The 23,387-nt window shown below is 38.6% G+C and overlaps 1 long non-coding RNA gene across 1 annotated transcript; it reads right to left on the bottom strand.

The window, feature by feature from the left end:
- Positions 1-735: 735 nt before the first annotated feature.
- LOC123391624 lies at positions 736-14,618 on the bottom strand. Its single transcript, XR_006606313.1, has 4 exons — positions 14,407-14,618; positions 11,663-11,716; positions 1,660-1,775; positions 736-1,109 (listed from the first exon to the last, which is right to left on the bottom strand). It is a non-coding gene; the product is annotated as an uncharacterized LOC123391624 (long non-coding RNA).
- Positions 14,619-23,387: the final 8,769 nt, after the last annotated feature.

Genomic DNA, 23,387 nt, shown 5'->3' with positions numbered 1-23,387 from the left:
ATAAAGGCAAAACCAAATGCTTGTGTAAGTTGTTTTGGAAAAATTATGACAGACATAGGTAGATAGGCCAGGTTACTATGCTAACTGCTAGGCTGGAGTATGGCAAAATAAATCTCATTCTGAGAATACCAACAGGATATGCTATTTGTGGTTGGCAGTCTAAAAAGTTCATGTTCTATCCAAGTACGATTGAGCATAAGCCTAACCTGCTCAGGGCCCCCCGGCTCCAATATATGGCCTCTTGACATTTTTACTTCATTTTAGATGCTTCTGTTCACAATACCAATTCTACTCCCTTCATTTAAACTGTCAAATACATAAAATGACTTTTAGTGTCAAAGTGGTAACTATTGTGAAAGTAGAAGATTCCAAATATCTATATTTTCTATGCTCCTTCCACTGTATCATAACTGCTGCTTAAGGATTCCTTTATATTGTCTAATTATTCATGGAGTTAATCATTTAAAAAAGAATAAAGAAAAGAAAGGAGGAGGAAGAAGAGAGCAGAAAGAGGAAAGGAAAGATTTCTTACTTTATTGCTTTCCCTCTGTAGTTGACCCTTGAAAAACATGAGTTGGAACTCCAAAGGTCTACTTTCACACAGATTTTTTTTATTAAAAGAGTACAGTATGTAAATGTATTTTCTCTTCCTTATAACTTTAATAACATTTACTTTTCTCTACCTCACTTTACTATAAGAATAGAGTAGAGAATACATCTAACATACAAAAAATCTGTGTTAACCAACTGTTCATGTTATTGGTAGGGCTTCTAGTCAACAGTGGGCAACTCGTAGGTAAGTTTTGGGGGAGTCAAGTTGTACACGTATTTTCCACTATGAAGAAGGGGTTGGTGTGCCCACGCTTGTGTTGTCTGAATGTCACCAGTACTAGGATTTCTTGATTTTCCTCGAATATCTAATATGCCTGAAGGTTCTAACCCAAGTATATTCTCTTTTTCTGAACTCTTCTGAAAATTCTTTGACTTCATTACTTCAAGCTGCCGGTTGTCACCTCCCACCTCCATGAAGAGAGGTCTCCAGTGTGTATCTGCAGCCCTCTTCTGGCTTTAGCCACTCTTCAGATATCACTTTGGGAGAACAAGCAACACTGCAGATGTCAGACAGCAAAAGAAAACAAGAGTTACAAAGTGTCAGAAAAACACACTGAAGTCCAGGCATCAGGAAGGAAAATGTTATGGGGGTGGGGAGACTACTGCAATTAGAGAATGCACTGGCCATCTGATCCCTAAGTGTCTTAAAGGTCAGACAGAAAGGACATTTTTGGGGAGGAATAAACAAGACCACAAACAACCAGGTGTGGGGGAATGAACAGGTGGCATGATCAGACAGTTGAGCAAGGAATGCTTTTATGTATGTCCGTAAGCTTTCTCTTTGGTCCTCATTCTTGGGAGGGGCCATAAAAGAAGAGCTGTTTTATGTTCCACTGCCTTGGAGAACCTCAGGAGCAAGCCAGAGATCAGAGGGGAGGAGAAGAGTCCAGCTAAACTTTAGTGAAGTCACATGCCTGGGCATTTTGTTCAGGTCCATCAGTGAGAAGAAATAGGGCAGTTAATCTTTCCTGAGACAAAGAATGGGGATTTAGAATTGCTGTGTCTAGACTTGTCAAGGGTAATCGAGGGGAACACTGCAAAACTTACATCATGCAGAGAAGGGTGGTTCTTTGCATCAAGCTGTTTCCCAGAATGCAAAAAGGTAGGGGGATTTCTTAATCATTGCTGTTTTCCAGGAGTACAGAGATCAGCAAACTTGAACACTGCAAAAACAAAACCAGAACTTTCCTTTTACTTCATGAGGTATTATTTTACCTCATGACAATGCTTCCCCATCATACCTTTCCCTGTTCTCATCAGTTCGATTACTGAGAGCTCAGCAGCTCTGTGACCAGAGTCCACTCAGAGCATTTCTGAAAGTGATTGCCCTTGAGCACATAGTACTCCACATTGATGCAGGTAAGGCTGCCATATGTGCTTAGGTAAGTGATGGGCATTTTTCCTCCTTCTCCACCATCATACTGTATCTAGAATAACCCTCAACTTGAGAAGGCTATTCCACATCTCCAGGAGAAGATTATATCCGTAAGAGTTTCTATCATCAGAAATCTCTCTTCCGTACACCATTCAGCATCCTCATACTGGTCCCTATTTGACTTCTTTCTGATCCAAATTCCTTATTTCCTAAAATCCCTTTCACTGTGTCTTCAGGACTGCCCCACCGATACCAACTCCCTATGCTGCTCCAACTTCCTCTCAGGGCATTCCCTGTCCATCACCTTGATGACACTACTCTCCCATGGCCTATCAAGTGGACACTGTTTTCTCCCCTACCCAGTGCCCCTTCAGCTTCAATCATGCCAAAGGGGCAGGTGAGAAATGAGAGAATTCTGTTGGTATTTATCAGGTTGATATTACATTTATAAATAAATTTATGGATAACTGATATCTTTTTGGTGTTAAATCCTACATATTTCAAAATATTGAAAGCAGTGGCGCCTGGGTGGCTCAGTGGGTTAAGCCTCTGCCTTCAGCTCAGGTCATGATCTCAGGGTCCTGGGATCAAGCCCCCCATCGGGCTCTCTGCTCCCCCCCCAACCCTCGCCTGCCTCTCTCAGCCTACTTGTGATCTCTGCCTGTCAAATAAATAAACAAACTCTTAAAAAAAAAAAAAAGATCAGGAGACTCCTCCCATGGTGAGATCCTTCTGAGGAAACCATTGGTTATTTGCTAATCTATGTTACATAACCAGGAAAATGTTATCTGAACTATACATTATATCTCATCTACTTAATTCTCACAACTTGAATATTTTAGTTGCAAGACATTCTGACTGAAATATTATCAATACTATATGATATTATTGTCACATGTCTCTTCTTTGGAGCTAAAAGTGCCTTGCAGACAGAAACTTCCTGCCATTCTCTCCATACACTGTCAGAGAAGAGATCAACGGCCAAAGGAAGGGCCAAGAACGTGGTGGGTGAGAGACTCCCAAGCTACAAAATCCAAAGAGGTGGTTCCTCTTGGAATTCTGGCAAGTCCAACTCTTCTTGATTTGTGTGTCTGAGGTGCCTCACTCTAATTCTAGCCATGAAAAAGGTGTGGAGAGAAAAGCGTGTCCATAGAGGTGACACCAAAAAGAGGAACCAAGATATGAAAATATAACACCTCTACTTCAATTGAGTGTTTTAACATTTAACAGGCCGCTTGCCAAACATCTACTCACCCACTCAACTGTAAATCAAGATGGTTTCCAGGAAATCCAACTCACCTGAGATTTTGGTCCTAGACATTTTAACCTATCTAGCCTACTGAGTTAAAGAAATTAAACTAAGTTAGGAAGTTATAAGTGGAAATACCAACTTTCTAATCTCTTGAAACTAGCTATGCATGAAACATTGCAAAGCGTATGCATGAAACATTGCAAACACTCACTGGAAGTGTCTGAATTCTGACCCTGGGACTTTTGTTTTCATACAACTGCATGGTTTCAACTTGTGATCGTATGTGATCATGTCTAATGGTGGATGACACTGAGAGCAGAGCCCAGGGATAAAAGAGACCAGAATACTAATGGTGAATCTGGCAATATACTGTGTGTAACCTTTAGTAAAATCTAATATTCTCTGGGAATCAGCTTGTTCTCTAATTAAAGGGTTGAGAAAATAATCTCTGAGGTTTATTCTGACTTGAAAGTTCTTTGAAATCTTGGCCATTCCATGTGATTTCAGTCATATGACTGACACAATCACTTTTCCTCAAATTCTTCAGGGGAAGCACTATTTTTCCTGTCCTTACCCAAGATGTAATGGTTAGGGTTACCTATAGGCCTTCCAAAGGCACGGCCATGATAATACTTCAGAGCCCTAGTAATTTAAATTCAAATATGCATCATTCCTACAATAATCTTTAGAAAAGCAAGCCATTAGCATTCTAGTGCTTCATCCTGTTTTATGAAACTTGTCCCCATATGATAAAACTTGCAAAGAAAAAGATAGTTTGCATTGGTTATTAAATAATTTTCCTGCTCTTTATTTATAAGATCTGACTGGAAATAATTGGAATCAACAGCAAAGACTATTAAGTGCATAAAGCAAAGTGTTATCTCTATTCTCCTGAAGCTGCTTCAAAAAATTGAAGCAGAAGGAAAACTTCCAGACTCTTTCTATGAAGCCAGCATTACCCTGATCCCTAAACCAGGCAAAGACCCTACCAAAAAGGAGAATTTCAGACCAAAATCACTGATGAATATGGATGCCAAGATTCTCAACAAGATCCTAGCAAACAGGATCCAACAGTACATTAAAAAGATTATCCATCATGAACAGGTGGGATTCATCCCTGGGCTACCAGGAAGGTTCAACATTCACAAATCAATCAATGTGATAGAGCAAATTAATAAGAGAATAGAGAAGAACCACATAGTCCTCTCCATTGATGCAGAAAAAGCATTTGACAAAATCCAGCATCCATTCCTGATTAAAACACTTCAATGTATAGGGATAGAGGGAACATATCTGAACTTCATAACACCTATCTATGAAAGACCCACAGCAAATATCATCCTCAATGGGATGACTGCAGCCTTCCCGTTGAGATCAGGAACACGACAAGGATGCCCACTCTCACCATTCTTGTTCAACATAGTATTAGAAGTCCGAGCAACAGCAATCAGACAACAAAGAGAAATAAAGGTATCCAATTGGCAATGAAGAAGTCAAACTCTCTCTCTTTGCAGATGACATGATTCTTTATATGGAAAACCCAAAAGACTCCACCCCCCAACTATTAGAACTCATATAGCAATTCAGCAACGTGGCAGGATACAAAGTCAATGTACAGAAATCAGTGGCTTTCTTATACACTAACAATGAAAATACAGAAAGGGAAATTAGAGAATCGATTCCATTTACTATAGCACCAAGAACCATAAGATACCTGGGAATAAACCTAACCAAAGAGGTAAAGGATCTGTACTCAAGGAACTACAGAACACTCATGAAAGAAGTTGAAGAAGACACAACAAGACAGAAGACCATTCCATGCTCTTGGATCGGAAGAATAAACATTGTTAAAATGTCTATACTGCCTAGAGAAATCTATACTTTTAATGCCATTCCGATCAAAATTCCACTGGCATTTTTCAAAGAGCTGGAACAAACAATCCTAGAATGTGTATGGAATCAGAAGAGACCCAGAATCACTAAGGAAATGTTGAAAAACAAAAATAAAACTGGGGGCATCACGTTACCTGATTTCAAGCTTTAGTACAAAGCTGGGATCACCAAGACAGCATGGTATTGGCATAAAAACAGACACATAGACCAGTGGAACAGAGTAAAGAGCCCCAGATATGGACCCTCAACTCTATGGTCAAATAATCTTTGACAAAACAGGAAAAAAAAAATACAGTGGAAAAAAGACCGTCTCTTCAATAAATGGTGCTGGGAAAACTGGACAGCTATATGTAGAAGAAAGAAACTCGAACATTCTCTTACACCATACACAAAGATAAACTCAAAATGGATAAAAGAACTCAAGGTGAGATAGGAATCCATCAGAATCCTAGAGGAGAACATAGGCAGTAACCTCTTCGATATCAGCCACAGCAACTTCTTTCAAGATATGTCTTGAAAGGCAAAGGAAACAAAAGTGAAGATGAACTTTTGGGACTTCATCAAGATCAAAAGCTTCTGCACAGCAAAGGAAAACAGTCAACAAAACAAAGAGGCAACCCATGGAATGGGAGAAGATATTTTCAAATGACAGTACAGACAATGTACTGATACACTGGTATCCAGGATCTATAAAGAACTCCTCAAACCCAACACACACAAAAACAGACAATCATATCAAAAAATGGGCCGAAGATATGAACAGTCACTTCTCCAATGAAGACATACAAATAGCTATCAGACACATGAAAAAATGCTCATCATCACTAGTCATCAGGGAGATTCAAATTAAAACCACATTGAGATACCACCTTACACCAGTTAGAATGGCCAAAATTAGCAAGACAGGAAACAACATGTGTTGGAGAGGATGTGGAGAAAGATGAACCCTCTTACACTGTTGGTGGGAATGTAAGTTGGTACAGCCACTTTGGAGAACAGTGTGAAGATTCCTCAAGAAATTAAAAATAGAGCTTCCCTATGATCTTGCAATTACACTATTGGGTATTTACCCCAATGATACAGATGTAGTGAAAAGAAGAGCCATCTGTACCCCAATGTTTATAGCAGCAATGGCTACAGTCGCCAAACTGGAAAGAACCAAGATGCCCTTCAGTGGACGAATGGATAAGGAAGATGTGGTCCATATACACTATGGAGTATTATGCCTCCATCAGAAAGGATAAATACCCACCTTTTGTAGAAGCATGGATGGGACTGGAAGAGATTATGCTGAGTGAAATCAGTCAAGCAGAGAGAGTCAATTATCATATGGTTTCACTTATTTGTGGAGCATAACAAATAACATGAAGGACAAGGGAGGATGGATAGGAGAAGGGAGTTCAGGGAAATTGGAAGGGGAGGTGAACCATGATAGACTATGGACTCTGAAAAACAATCTGAGGGTACTGAAGGGTCAGGGGGTAGGAGGTTGGGGGAAACCAGGTGGTGGGGTATTAGGGAGGGCACATATTGCATAGAGCACTGGGTGTGGTACAAAAACAGTGAATACTGTTATGCTGAAAAGAAATTTAAAAAAAAATCTTAAAAAGAAAACTACTTTTAGGCAAAGAGAGATTACAGAAGATTATCACTGAAAAGTCTTATGTCTAGGATTTAGACAGCTGGAAAGAATATTGTGTTCCCCAAAACAATAAATAAAATAAATAAATAAATAAGAAAAAAGTGGTGAAAAACTTTTTTAAAAAAAATCCTAATTTTTCTCAAAACCTGTCAGAAAGATGAATTTGCAAGGTAATCCTAGAGCCTAAAATTCAAGGGAAGACAGATCCTTCCTCAGAGTGATGGGATATAATCTTTGACTCACCTGTGGCACAACAAGGGAGGAAGAAATTCAAGTATCATACAAGTAGGTTGTAAGATTATAAGAATCCATGTAAATTTATTTTAATTGTTCTATCAGTCAGCATCCTCCAGAGAATCAGAAGCAATCGGCAAGTGAGAAGGAGAAAAGACAGAGAGAGAGAAAATTTAAGGAGTTGGCTCACACATTTACAGAGACTGGCAAGTCTGGAATCTGTAGGATAAACCAGCCAGATGGAAACACAGGGAAGAACTGATATTTTAGGTCACTACAAAGGCCTCTGATGGCAGAACTCTCCCAGCTCAGAAGATGTCAGACTTTTGTTTTATTCGGGCCTTCCACTGATTGGATGAGGCCAAGCCATACAGTAGAAGGCAACTGGCCTTACACATAGTTCACCCATTTAAATGTGAAGCTTGCCCAAAAAACACTCTCACAGAAACATCCAGAGGAACACTTGACCACATATGTGGGCACTGTGGCCCAGACAAGTTGACATATAAAATTACCCATCCTGATGGGGCACCTGGATGGCTCAGTGGGTTAAGCCTCTGTCTTTGGCTCAGGTCATGATCTCAGGGTCCTGGGATGGAGCCTCATATTGGGCTCTCTGCTCAGCTGGGAGTCTGCCTCTCCCTCTTTCTCTGCCTGCCTCTCTATCTACTTGTGATCTCTCTATCAAGTAAATTTTGAAAAACAATTACCCATCATGATAGCTAAAGCCGGAATGTGGGTTAGCAGGAGAGAACAGAACCCTGGGAAGCTGTAAGCACAAGCAATTTTGTTCCTACTCTCTTCCAATGACCTCCATTGGTGCTCATGCACAAGACCAGGGGCAAAGTGGGAGGCTGAGGAGATCCTTCCTTGATGGGCAGGACTAGAGGAATAAAGAGATGATCATGGTGAGAAAAGCCTAAAGCTCCAAGCCTAAAAGTCTTGATGAAATAAAATTCTAAAACACCTTAAACATCAAAGGAAATTCTACTACCCTGGGGACTTTTCATTATGGCTAAAAAAGTAAAAGAGAAAATCCTACTCCTGACAGGGGGCAACACACATTCCTGCATCCAGAATTCCATACAGTAGCATCCCATACCAATCCCATATGTACTCATGAGGAAAGGCAGAAAAAATGTTCCAGCAAAAAAACCTGCAAAATATACAAGGCAGAGGCTGGCTGGCATAGGGACAAGGAGCAGGATCACAGAGGAAACTCCACCCTTGAGAGCCAGGGACATGAAGCCCACTTAGGACTAAGGCTGGATCAGGAGAAGACACAACACCAGCAGGGTAAAAAAATAGCCCAGACATGCAATAACATTTCTGGAGGAGAGGAAAAAATGTGAAGAGATACTCACGCCATGGCACAAGAAAAAATGAAGCCCAAGGGTACAAGAAAATCTCAAGAAAAACTTGGGGCACCTGGGTGGTTCAGATGGGTTAAGCATCTGCTTTGGGCTCAGGTCATGATCTCTGGGTCCTGGGTTTGAGCCCTGTGTCAGGTTCCTGGCTCAGCAGAGAGTCTACTTCTCTCTCTCCCTCTGCTTCTCTCCCCTGCTCATGTTCTCTCTGTGTCTCTCTGTCTCAAATGAATAAATAATATAAATAAATAAATAAAATTTTAAAACGAAAGAAAGAAAATTTCTCCAGCACACCAGATTCAACATAAACACAAGGAAACAGTAGAGCAATTTGACTCTAGTCTTGCATCAAGAGTAAATATAGCGACAAAAATTCCAAATTCAGCTCACCTCCTGACTCTATAGACCCAACACCTTATACTAAGGACACAGCAGAAGACACCTACACATTTCCAGGCCAAAATCTCATTTCTCACTGTCCATTCTTACTATACATTATATCCATAGCTTAATAAAAAATTAGGAGATGTACACACAGCAAACAACTCACTGTCAAGACATACAAAAGTCAGTAGAATTGGGCTCAGAGATTACTCAAATGTTCAATAGTAGAGAATGGTAGAGAGGAAGGAAAAAAAAGTATAAGAAGCGATTTTTAGTAACTGAAATCCAGGCACAAGCCGTCAGATTTTAAGGGAACTTTACATGCACAGCATAATGAATTTGAAACAACCCAATCCTAGGTTCATCCTAATAAAACTCAGAATGCCAAGTATGAATTAAAATGTATACAATCATCTAAAAAGAAAAATGAGTTTACCTTTCCAAGGATAAAAATAAGATTTGCGTTTTCCATCAGCATTACTGGAAACTAGAAAATGTAGCAATGTCTTTAAAATTCAGAAAAAAAGAGATTTGAATCTAGAACTCTACATTCAAAATATCAGATTTGATTTTGAAAGCAATAGGCAGACATTTACAGCTAAAAAACTGTAAAGAGGACCTGAAGGAATATCCAAGAAAAATGTCCTTCTTTTTAAAAGATTTTATTTATTTATCTAGAAGATAGAGATCACAAGCAGGTGGAGAGGCAGGCAGAGAGAGAGGGGGAAGCAGGCTCCCTGCTGAGCAGAGAGCCCGATGTGGGGCTCCATCCCAGAACCCTGAGATCATAACCTGAGCTAAAGGCAGAGGCCTCAACCCACTAAGCTACCCAGGCACCTGAAGAAAAATGTTTTAAAACATGATCATTTTTTCCCATGTTGACAGAGGAATCCAATTCAAACAGACCAAATAATAAGTATGATTAAAATGTTGCATGTCCTAAATTATAATGTGTATTTTAATTAGATCACTAGGTGATCTGTATGCATGTCAAAGCTTGATGAACATTGGTGTGAGTGCTCTAAATGGCTAGTTTACCACCATATCACAAGTCAATTGATAAACTCAAAAGTTGACAAATCAAGAAGTCAAGGTTCAAGAATGACATTTAGGATCACAGGCAGAGGGAGTAACAAGCTGAGCTAAAAATAGAATTTTTTTTTTTAAGAAAAGAGACAGCTATTACCTCTAAAAAGCAAGAGTATAGGGTGAAGTAGAGGTAAATCTTTACTTTTCAGATTCCATTATGGGTAGAGTTTGTGTTTAAATGTTATTTTTATAGCTATTATAAAGATCAAGGAGTGGGAACCCCAATGATTATACAATATTCATAGTTGCAGAGCTGTTCTAAACCTGTTAACTATTTAATTTGTTTACTTAAATTTGGTGTAATAGACCAGATAATCGTTACATTCAAATCAAGTTTACACAAAATAAACCATATTAAAATGAAGCATAGTATAAGATTTACAACTATAGTCAAAGTTCTATTTGTTTTTAAAGTATTCAATACAATAAAATTCCATTTCAGTTCAACAAAAGTCTTTGACGGTTTCTTAGATTTGATGGGAACAGAATTAGACTTGGAAATGTTTGCCTTTGGGAATAAAAACAATTATTGTTGAAAAATAGCTATTCATTGTTTATATCACAACGTAATAAAGTTCCAAATAATAGACCATTATTTCCATATATTCATAAATTGCAAGTAGTAGCTATCACCCATGAATCCATGTTTAAACCAGAGCAGATCTAAGATGAGATTAATCCCAATGCTCTGCTCTAAACCCTAGAAGGAATTAACCATTTTCTTGTCTTTATTGTTGAAATAAACCCACGCTATTCATAATTTCCTGGAGTGAAAAGTACAAACAACTACTTTTCATTAGTCAGCTGTGCTATGGTAATCAACAACCTCCAAATCTCAATAGGTTCAGAATGCTATACTAATAGAAACCCATCCCAACCCAACACCTGCTTATGGGGAAATGTACTCAAGGATGATTTTACGGAAACAGACATTTATTCCTCACTGCTGTTTAACGTTAGCAGCTATGGGTCTCTGCTTCTCAGGTCCTTTTTTTTTTTAAAGATTTTATTTATTTATATGACAGACAGAGATCACAAGTAGGCAGAGAGGCAGGCAGAGAGAGAGAGGAGGAAGCAGGCTCCCCGCTGAGCAGAGAGCCCAATGCGGGGCTTGATCTCAGGACCCTGAGATCATGACCTGAGCTGAAGGCAGAAGCTAAACCCACTGAGCCCCCCAGGTGCCCCTTCTCAGGTCCTTTTATTCAAGGGCCCAGGGTGAAGGTGAGACGTCTACCTGGGACATATAGTTCGCAGAGAAAGGGGGGATAATAACCAGAGAATTGGCAGAAACAGACACAACAGCCATTGAAGATTTGTGCTTCGATGTGATATATTTAACTTCTGATCACACTCCCTTGGCCAAAAGGCCAATGTCTGTGGGGAAGGAATCTCAATTTCAGCAGGACACACAGCAATTTGCATAGAAATGGATAGGAACCAGGACACCTGATTGGTGCTATCACAGTCAGTTTAGTGTCCAACTCTTGGTTTCTACTCAGATCATGATCTCAGGGTCCTGAGATCGAGACCTGTGTTGGGCTCCATGATCAGTGCAGAATCTGCTGCAGATTCTCTCTCCCTCTCCCTGCCCCTCCCCCCCTTTACTCTCCCTTACTCCCTTATTTTATTTGAGAGAGAGAGCCCCAAAGCTCTCTCTCTCAAATAATTAAACCTTAAAAAAAATAAAAAAGAAACAGGTAGGAATAATCTTCTTCCACAACAGAGAAGTAAATTTTGGGAAACATTAATATTCTGTAATCCCTTTCTTTTCCTTTAACATGCATGCTCACCCAAGAGATGTTCTGAGGTCATACCTTAGATGATGGAGTATTCCACAGAGGGTTGGGAAAGCTGCAGGTATTGAATTCCTGTAGAAAGTATGGCTGAGTAAATTGAATAATGAAACATTTTTAATCTTAACTTGACAAAAATCCTGCATTTTTTGTTAAACTGATGCCATCCCAATTTATCATTTAACTATATGATGAAATAATGGATTTATGAAGATTTTCATATGGCATATTTCAAAGGACAATAAAAAACAAGAAATATAGGACATGTTTCAATTAATCAGGGGTTAAACTGGGATCCAAATTTGACATGAGTTGAGTTCTAAATATCAAATTTTCAGTTGAGGTGAGAGAGCTTTTTTAATTCCCATCAGATCTGTGCAAAATAGAGAGCTCAGGAAAGAATTTTCTATGAAACATTAGCATTTGTCAGACTATGTGATTTTTTCCCATTTATATGCAGAATATATGCTAGCTAGAATGCAGAGTCTAAAACTTTGTCAATATCATTCTGCCACATTTATTAGTTAAGTTGCCCTCTACCTCTTATCCAAAAAGCTATCGTCTTCAATCAACAGATTGTCTGATGGTAAAATTCTGACAGTAATGAACTAGTGATACAAAGGGTAAATACTTTCACCTGGATAGAGGATAGAAAATGGGGATAAAAAATTGCTACTTGATGGTTTTTATTATAAAATTCAAAGCTTAAAGTGTTGCTGTTTTTATACACCCCCGCCACACACTAATACTGAGAAGGTACTGATTGCTCTATATAAGCAGTAAACCTCTAGGGATAAAACTGTACCCTATTGATAGAAGTGAATAGTCACTTCTATTTTTTTTTTTTTTTTACTATTTTGTATTCACACACAAAGCTGTACAGTAAGGAAAATACCCCCTTCTTCTTGAATTTTAAGGCAAAATACTAAATAGATGTAAGCTTTCCAATGTAAAAACATTGATACAGAGCTAATTTCATTTTCTTCATCATCATGGATATTATAATAGATGAAATTAACCTCATGTAGAAATATAAAATATATCTCCACCCATGGGGTTTCGGATAGGGATGTACCAAAGTTTTGGAGGCACTAGAAAATAGGGCAGTAAAAATAACACTGTAACTTTTGCCAACTCTATTTCATTTTGTAAAAATCCAGTTCATATATATAGACAACTCTTAAAAAGTTTCTGGCATGAGGAGTTACAAACAGTCCTATATTTGAATCTCAGCTGTGTCACTCTGGGGAAGTCAATTAAGCTGTCTGAGCTTCATGTATTAAGTGTGGAAACAAAGACATACCTTGACATATTTTAAGAATTAGAGAGAATGCATAGCATAGTTTTTAAGCACAATTCCACACAAGTGGAATTCAATTTTTGCAAGTCTTCATTGTTGTGATGGTTGTTTTTAATGTTTATTAATATGTAAAAGAATGAAAACTTCAAGAAGCTACTCTGGTGCTAATTTTAGAGTCCGTTCAAAATATTTTGGGAGTATGCTATAGACAGGGCAATGTGTTAAAGGCTAGGAGAGATACAAAAAAAAAAAAAGGGTTGTTGGGGGGACAGGCTTCTTTATTATCTGTTGTAAATGTGAGATTGAAAAGCAAGAAGATGACTTAGCTAGGGAAAAAAAAAGGGTTATTTGGTTATCACTTCTGTGATTGAATAAAAAGGAGAGTTCTGTGCATTCTGGATGTTTCAGCAGGCGTGAGAGAAGCAGCAGTCTTTCTCAGGGCTTCTTTTTGATCATAGAAGATGTGGTACAATGAGAAATAGATACCTGGTCTTTCTCCCTAGTTCCTGACACAGAGCTCTCAAATCCTACATAATTTCCTAAGTCACAGGAGCACCTAATCTAAGACAACCCTCAGTGGGACCCTAGATGGCTTTGGGATAGGGCCTGGTCACCAGAAAGACCAAAGCCTGGTCTGAGGCTTTCAGTCCTATCTCTCAGTCTCTGGAGAAGGGAGAGAGAGAGGGGAGGTTTAGTTGGCACCTATGGTCCCTGGTTTAATTCATCATGTCTATGTAGTGCAAACTCCAGAACATACACTACATGACCAGGTTTGCAGAGTTTCCAGGTTAGTCAACATATGGAAGGGCTGGCAGGGTGCAACCCTCCCTTCCCATACACCTTGCCCTATACAATCTCTTCCATCTGACTTTCTGAGTTGTATCCTTTATAATAAATCAGTAATAGCTTGATAATTCTTTAGAATATCAGTAATAATAAATAAAGGGCTTTCCTGAGATCTGTTAACTGTTCTAGCACATATCAAACCTGAGGCAGGGTGACAAGAACTCCCAATCTTGGGGGAGGAGTCAAGATGGCAGAGAAGTAGCAGGAAATCAGCTAGATAGCTTATCTAAAGATTGCAAACACCCACAAATCCAAAGGGAGATCAAAGAGAAGAAGAACAACAGCAATTCTAGAAACAGAAAATCAACCACTTTCTGAAAGGTAGGACTGGTGGAGAAGTCAATCCAAAGCGAGGTGAAGATAGACCGCGGAGGGAAGGGCCAGCTCCCGGCAAGCAGCGGAGCAACGGAGCACAAAATCAGGAAGTCTGTTCCGCTGAGGGACATCACTCCACAGGCTAAACCGGGGTGAAGACCATGCAGGGTCAGCAAGGCCTCAGGTCCCGCAAGGCCACAGAAGGACCGGGGGGTGTCTGAGTGTTGCAGAGCTTGCAGGTATTAGAACCGAGAAGCTGGTTACAGAGACAGAGCCGAGGAGTGAGCTCTCAGCTCAGGGTTACCTTGAAACGGTCGCAGGCTTGGTGAGCTCTGAGTGCGGCCAGAAGCCAGGGAGATGGGAGTAATTGGGCGCTATTCTCTGAAGGTGCATTGAAGAGTGGGGGGGCCCTGAGCACTCAGCTCCTCTGGGCTGGAGACTGGGAGGCCGCCATTTCCATTCCCATCCTCTGGAACTCTTCGGAAAGCATTCAGGGAACAAAAGCTCCTGAAAGCAAACCCAAGCAGATTACTCAGCCCGGCCCCTGGTAAGGGCTGTGCAATTCTGCCTGGGGAAAAGACACATGAGAATCACTACAACAGGCCCCTCATCTAAAAGATCAACAAGAAATCCAGGCAGGACCGAGTTCACCTACCAAGGAGTGCAGTTTCAATACAAGGAGAACAGCGGAATTCCAGAGGAGGAGAAAGCAAAGCACGGAACTCATGATTCTTTAGTCTTGCAGTTAATTTAAATTTTTTTTTCTTTTTCAATTTTTTTTTCTCCTTCTAAATTTTTTTTAACTTTTAACCTTTTCTTTTTTAACGTTTTTCAAATGGTTTATCATATATATATATATATATATATATATATATATATTTCTTTTTTTATTTTTCTTTATTCATTTTCTTTTTTTAATTGTTTCTTTGTTTTTTTTTTTTTTTTTCTGAACCTCTTTTTATCCCTTTTCTCCCACCAAGGATTTGGGATCTCTTATGATTTGGTTAAAGCATATTTTTCTGGGGACTTTCCCACCCTTTTAGTATTTTACTTGCACCTTCATATACTCTTATATGGACAAAATGACAAGGCAGAAAAATGAACCACAAAAAAAAGAACAAGAGGCAGTACCGAAGGATAGGGACCTAATCAATACAGATATTGGTAATATGTCAGATCTAGAGTTCAGAATGATGATTCTCAAGGTTCTAGCCGGGCTCGAAAAAGGTATGGGAGATAGTAGAGAAACCCTCTTGGGAGATATAAAAGCCCTTTCTGGAGAAATAAAAGAACTAAAATCTAACCAAGCTGAAATCAAAAAGGCTACTAATGAGTGCAATAAAAAATGGAGGCTCTCATTGATAGCATAAATGAGGCAGAAGAAAGAATTCGTGATATAGAAGACCAAATGACAGAGAATTAAGAAGCTGAGCAAAAGAGGGACAAACAGCTACTGGACTATGAAGGGAGAATTTGAGATAAGTGACACCATAAGACAAAACAACATTAGAATAATTGGGATTCCAGAAGAAGAAGATGGAGAGAGGGGAGCAGAAGGTATACTAGAGAGAATTATTGGGGAGAATTTCCCAATTATTGCAAAGGGAACAAGCATCAAAATCCAGGAGGCACAGAGAACGCCCCTCAAAATCAATACGAATAGGTCCACACCCCTTCACCTAATAGTAAAATTTACAAGTCTTAGTGACAAAGAGAAAAATCCTGAAAGCAGCCCAGGAAAAAAGAAGTCTGTAACATACAATGGTAAAAATATTAGATTGGCAGCAAACTTATCCACAGAGACCTGGCAGGCCAGAAAGAGCTGGCATGATATATTCAGAGCACTAAATGAGAAAAAACATGCAGCCAAGAATACTATATCCAGCTAGGCTATCACTGAAAATAGAAGGAGAGATAAAAAGCTTCCAGGACAAACAATAACTGAAAGAATTTGCAAACGCCAAACCAGCTCTACAGGAAATACTGAAAGGGGGCCTCTAAGCAAAGAGAGAGCCTAAAAGTAGTAGATCAGAAAGGAACAGAGACCATATACAGTAACAGTCATTTTACAGGCAATACAATGGCACTAAATTCATATCTCTCAATAGTTACCCTGAATGTTAATGGGGTAAATGCCCCAATCAAAAGACACAGGGTATCAGAATGGATAAAAAAAAACAAAAAAACCCATCTATATGTTGCCTCCAAGAAACACTTTTTAGACCCGAAGACACCTCCAGATTTAAAGTGAGGGGGTGGAAAAGAATTTACCATGCTAATGGACATCAGAAGAAAGCAGGAGTGCAATCCTTACATCAGATCAATTAGATTTTAAGCCAAACAGTATAATAAGAGATGAGAAAGGACACTATATCATACTCAAAGGATATGTCCAACAAGAAGATCTAACAATTTTAAATATCTATGCCTCCAACGTGGGAGCAGCCAACTATATAAACCAATTAATAACAAAATCAAAGAAACACATCAACAATAATACAATAACAGTAGGGAACTTTAACACTCCCCTCACTGAAATGGACAGATCATCCAAGCAAAAGATCAACAAGGAAATAAAGGTCTTAAATGACACACTGGTCCAGGTGGACATCACAGATACATTCAGAACATTTCATCCCAAAGCAACAGAATACACATTCTTCTCTAGTGCACATGGAACATTCACCAGAATAGATCACATCCTGGGTCCTAAATCAGGTCTCAACTGGTATCAAAAGATTGGGATCATTCCCTGCATATTTTCAGAACACATTGCTCTGAAGCTAGAACTCAACCACCAGAGGAAGTATGGAAAGAACCCCAATACATGGAGACTAAACAGCACCCTTTTAAAGAATGAATGGGTCAACCAGGAAACTAAAGAAGAATTGAAAAAATTCATGGAAACAAATGATAATGAAAACACAACAGTTCAAAATCTGTGGGACACAGCAAAGGCAGTCCTGAGAGGAAAATATATAGCGGTACAAACATTTCAAAGAAACAAGAAAGGTCTCAAGAAAGCAACCTAACCCTTAACCTAAAGAAGCTGGAGAAAGAACAAGAAAGAAACCCTAAACCCAGCAGGAGAAGAGAAATCATAAAGATCAGAGCAGAAATCAATGAAATAGAAACCAAAAAAACAATAGAACAAATCAATGAAACTAGGAGCTGGTGCTTTGAAACAATTAATAAGATTGATAACCCCCTGGCCAGACATCAAAAAGAAAAGAGAAAGGACCCAAACAAATAAAATCATGAATGAAAGAGGAGAGATCACAACTAACACCAAAGAAATAAAACAATTATAAGAACATATTGTGAGCAACTCTACGCCAACAAACTTGACAATCTGGAAGAAATGGATACATACCTAGAGACATATAAACTACCACAACTGAACCAGGAAGAAACAGAAAACCTGAACAGACCAATAACCAGTAAGGAGATTGAAACAGTCATCAAAAATCTCTAAACAAACAAAAGCCCAGGGCCAGATGGCTTCCCCAGGGGAATTCTACCAAACACTTAAAGAAGAACTAATTCCTAGTATCCTGAAATTATTCCAAAAATTAGAAATGGAAGGAAAAAACTTCTTCTTCTTTTTTTTTTTTTTTAAGATTTTTTTTTTTTTATTTATTTGACAGAAACACAAGTAGGCAGAGAGGCAGGCAGAGAGAGAGGGAGGAAGCAGGCTCCCTGCTGAGCAGAGAGCCCGATGCGGGACTCGATCCCAGGACACTGAGATCATGACCTGAGCCGAAGGCAGCGGCTTAACCCACTGAGCCACCCAGGCGCCCGGAAGGAAAAACTTCTAAACTCCTTTTATGAGGCTAGCATCACCTTGAACCCAAAACCAGACAAGGATCCCATCAATAAAAAAAAACTACAGACCAATATCCTTGATGAATACAGATGCGAAAATTCTCACCAAAATACTAGCCAATAGGATTCAACAGTACATTAAAAGGATTATTCACCACGACCAAGTGGGATTTATTCCAGGACTGCAAGTTCGGTTCAACATCCACATATCAATCCATGTGATACAATACATTAATAAAAGAAAGAATAAGAACCATATGATGCTCTCAATAGATGCTTGAAAAAGCATTTGACAAAGTACAGCATCCCTTCCCTTCCTCAAAACTATTCAAAGTATAGGGATAGAGGGCACATACCTCAATATTATCAAGGCCATCTACGAATAACCCACCGCAAATACCATTCTCAATGGGGAAAAACTGAAAGCTTTTCCGTTAAGGTCAGGAACACGGCAGGGATGTCCATTATCACCACTGCTATTAAACATAGTTCTAAAAAAGTTCTAGCCTCAGCAATCAAACAACAAAAGGAAATTAAAGGCATCCAAATCGGCAAAGAAGAAGAAAGAAGAAGTCAAACTATCACTCTTCACAGATGATATGATACTATATGTGGAAAACCGAAAAAAACTCCACTCCAAAAACTGCTAGAACTTGTACAGGAATTCAGTACAGTGTCAGGATATAAAATCAATGCACAGAAATCAGTTTGCATTTCCCTACACGAACAACAAGACAGAAGAAAGGGAACTTAAGGGAGTCAATCCCATTTACAATTGCACCCAAAACAATAAGATACCTAGGAATAAACCTAACCAAGAGACAAAGAATCTATACTCAGAAAACTATAAAAAGTACTCATGAAAGAAATTGAGGAAGACACAAAGAAATGGAAAAATGTTCCATGCTCCTGGATTGGAAGAATAAATATTGTAAAAATGTCTATGCTACCTAAAGCAATCTATACATTTAATGTATTCCTATCAAAGTACCATCCATCTTTTTCAAAGAAATGGAACGAATAATCCTAAAATTTATATGGAACCAGAAAAGCCCTCGAATAGCCAAAGGAATATAGAAAAAGAAAGCCAACGTTGGTGGCATCACAATTCCGGACTTCAAGCTCTATTACAAAGCTGTCATCATCAAGACAGCATGGTAATGGCACAAAAACAGATACATAGATCAATGGAAACAGAATAGAGAGCCCAGAAATAGACCCTCAAATCTATGGTCATAATCTTTGACAAAGCGGGAGGAAAGAAAGAAAGACCCAAATGGAAAAAAAGACAGCCTCTTCAATAAATGGTGTTGGGAAAAATTCAACAGCCACATGCAGAAAAAAATGAAATTGGACCATTCCTTACTTACATCACACATGAAAATAGACTCAAAATGGATGAAGGACCTCAATGTACGAAAGGAATCCATCAAAATCCTTGAGGAGAACACAGGCAGCAACCTCTTCGACCTCTGCCGCAGCAACATCTTCCTAGGAACAACGCAAAAGGCAAGGGAAGCAAGGGCAAAAATGAACTATTGGGATTTCATCAAGATCAAAAGCTTTTGCACAGCAAAGGGAAAACAGTTAACAAAATCAAAAGACAAACTGACAGAATGGGAGAAGATATTTGCAAAACGACATATCAGATAAAGGACTAGTGTCCAAAATCTATAAAGAAACTTAGCAAACTCAACACCCAAAGAACAAAATAATCCAATCAAGAAATGGGCAGAGGACATGAACAGACATTTTCTGCAAAGAAGACATCCAGATGGCCAACAGACACATGAAAAACGTGCTCCATATCACTCGGCATCAGGGAAATACAAATCAAAACCACAATGAGATATCACCTCACACCAGTCAGAATGGCTAAAATCAACAAGTCAGGAAATGACAGATGCTGGCGAGAATGCGGAGAAAGGGAACCCTCCTACACTGTTAGTGGGAATGCAAGCTGGTGCAAACCACTCTGGAAAGCAGCATCGAGGTTCCTCAAAAATGTTGAAAATAGAACTGCCCTATGACCCAGCAATGGCACTACTTGGTATTTACCCTAAAGATACAAACATAGTGATCCAAAGGGGCACGTGCACCCGAAATGTTTATAGCAGCAATGTCCACAATAGCCAAACTATGGAAAGAACCTAGATGTCCATCAACAGATGAATGGATCAAGAAGATGTGGTATATATACACAATGTGAATACTATGCAGCCATCAAAAGAAATGAAAATCTTGCCATTTGCAATGATGTGGATGGAACTAGAGGGTATCATGCTTAGCGAAAATAAGTCAAGCAGAGAAAGACAACTATCATATGATCTCCCTGATATGAGGAAGTGGTGATGCAACATTGGGGGCTTAAAAGGGGTAGGAGAAGAATAAATGAAACAATATGGGATTGGGAGGGAGACAAACCATAAGTGATCTTAATCTCACAAACAAAAATGAAGATTGATGGGGGGGAGGGGGGTGGGCGGAGGGGGATGGGGGTTATGGACATTGGGGAGGGTATAGTGCGATGTGCGGGCTGCTGTTGAAGTGTGTAAACCCTGGCGATTCACCCGACCTGTACCCCTGGGGATAAAAAATATAGTATATGGCTATAAAAATAATTATGATTATAAATAATAAAATTTTTAAAATTAAAAAAAGAAAAAGAATCCCATCTCTCTAGCCACCGTGGACAGGCAGCAAGGTAGAAATTTGGGACTTTGCAATTTGTATATGATGTGAGAGTGGTCTTGTGGGCCTGAGCTCTTATTTTGTGGGATCGGCGAAAAAAAACCTCCACAATGTTTGGCGTCCGAAGTCTTGTAAAGAGAAAGAAAGAAATTAGAAAAAACAGTGTGTAAAAAGAAAACAAACCAAACAAAATTAAAAACAAAATTGCTGGCAGTTATTCCAACTCATTCCTATTCTTTTCAACGAAAAACTGGAAGGCTAGGTAAAATAGGATTCCAAAACCAATTTGATAAAAAGGATACAAAAGGGTATGTGTGTTTTTTTTAATTTGACTGGTGACCTGAAATTTTAATGGGGCTGATGACTTTCCCAAGGGGTTAGGAGTCGGTAAAGTAGGCTATCAACGTGTTATCTAGGACGTTATTAAAACAATAGGATAATTAAAAAATTGGACACCGGTCTGATGATGAAACACTAAATAATGGTTAGTGCAAGGACGAGTCACCAAATAGATTAGCTACGGTTTTATCTATTGTTTTATTGTTTCCTGATATGTTTGGATCCGAAGAATCCATCATTAATCATGACCCAAGCTTAGATGTTATACTGACATCGTTAACTGGCGCGACCACTCAAGTCGCACCCCTGCGGTAAGATAGTAGTTTCCATGAGCCCAAAAGAACCCCAATTTTAAAATAACATGGCCACATGTCAGAGGGCTCTAAGGAATAGTAAGCCGACTCGCCTTGTTGCAAAGAAACGTTTTGCTAATCACTTTGTTTTTTTACTCAACGTTTATTTAATCAGTGATAGACACTTAATAGCTTTAATTTATTCGTAATTATTGAGTCTCCAGATGAGATCCAACTTTGACAGGTGCTCTTTTACAATTATGTGGAAACAGACGGTTTCAAGAAAATAGAGACTAAACTTTTTGATATTTTCTTGATATAGCAACCATTTCATATTTATCTAATTAACACATAAAAACATGACCCGAAGCCTAAAGTATCCCACAGTCTACACTCCCATTAACTAAACTTCTCATACATTCTATTAATATATAAACCGCAATTCTGACCTGGCCATAAATAAAAGATTGTATAATCACTTTCTAAGGAATTGTCAAACGAATGAAAGAAAAACAAAATGAAAAGAAATAGGACCTAATACTAAATGTTTGCTTTCCAAAATGGTAAGCCAATAAACTATTTTCTGTCCCTTGTAATTAACACAAAGATCATGCATACACTCATTTTAAAGAGCCAAACTATTAAATAATAGAAAGCCCATTTGTGTGGGGTGCCTTTGCCTGAAGAAAAAAATATTTTTTGGCTAATTTACATATTTTGTACCAAAAAAGTTCTTAGTCACAGTTTCTAATACAAAAGGCAAAAAAAATGATTCTTTACATGGCATTTTTGAGACGATCCCGAGACAAATGGGGAAAAAGGGGATGTGGAGAAGGGGAGGGCGAAAAAGAAGGAAAAAAATGGGTTTTTTGTGACCTGGGGGGGGGGGGGGGGGGGGGATAAGAAGAGATTAAGGTTTTAAACAGCTGAACTTCTGTTTTAATCGAAAGCGCTTTTTATTTTAGAAACAGAACATAAACGGAAGGACGGTGAGGGCAGAAGGAATAGATCTCCTAGAATACCATCAGAGACAAGACAATTAGTTTTATTTCTTATTAAGCGTTAACATTTAAAGGCCAAAACAAATTCATCATTGGACAGATGAGTGTTCGTGTCATTCAATTCACTTCTAGTGTGTTGCTATGGATTTTCTGTGCTAAATGCATATTATTCTTTCCTCTCTTTCACCTCTTTCTCCGTGATTTACAAAGTGTCTTCTTTTTGCCACAACCAACTCAAAAACTGCGATTTCTAGCTTAAACAAAAATGTTTTGGAGTTCATAACTTTATCTACAAAAACCTTTCCCCCTTCCAAAAGGACAATGGGAAAGGGAAATGAAAACATATGAAAAAGAGCAAGAACAAAAGTGGAAGTATGATAAACTACAACAGGTCTTCTGCTTAGTTGAAAACTATAGAATCCCTATAAAGGATAGTTGACCAATACAAAGAGCATAGGATGTTCTTGAGGCAGCTGCAAATTAAGAACTGGCGACAAAAACCACCATTCCGAAAATAGTTTAAAAGTAAAAAAACCCGAACAGAAAGAAGGTTTGTTTCAAAATTTATTCCAAATAAAAGGTATACGATATAACTAAACACGTTTTGAAAAGGTAAGTATTAAGAAACAAAACATATTCTGTTTATTATAATGACAAATAGCAACTTTGGCATATGGCAAACCCAATTGTTCTAAGAAGGATTTATATAAGCGGAAAAAATGGCGAAACAAACCTGCACTTTCTAAGAGAATATAATGAACAAACTAAGATGTTTTTTTGGATACACAACAAGATGTAAAAATGGCCAAAAATAAAAAAATATTTTTCACAGGCACCCACACAAAACTGGGTTTCTATTAATTTTATTTAGTTTGGCTCTTTTTCAAGGAGTGTATGCTCATGTTCTTTGTGTTTAATTACAACAAGTTATTTAAAAAAAATTAGTTATTTATTGGTCCCTCTACCCCCTTTTGGGGATTACAAAACGACAACAACAATCTTTTCAAAACGTCTATTTATTATGGGTTCAGCCAGCTAAGGGATACTGATTTTCGGACGATGAAACAGATTGGACCAAATGGGTTTAGCTTTTTGTTTGGTTTGTTTTCCAAAACAAACACCGTACCCGGGAGAAG

This window comes from Mustela putorius, unplaced genomic scaffold (genome assembly GCF_011764305.1).
Source record: "Mustela putorius furo isolate JIRA1106 unplaced genomic scaffold, ASM1176430v1.1 tig00000260_pilon_pilon_pilon, whole genome shotgun sequence".
NCBI lineage: Eukaryota > Metazoa > Chordata > Mammalia > Carnivora > Mustelidae > Mustela > Mustela putorius.
Note: the sequence above shows the minus strand (reverse complement) of the source record. Positions and strands in the feature narration are given on the sequence as shown.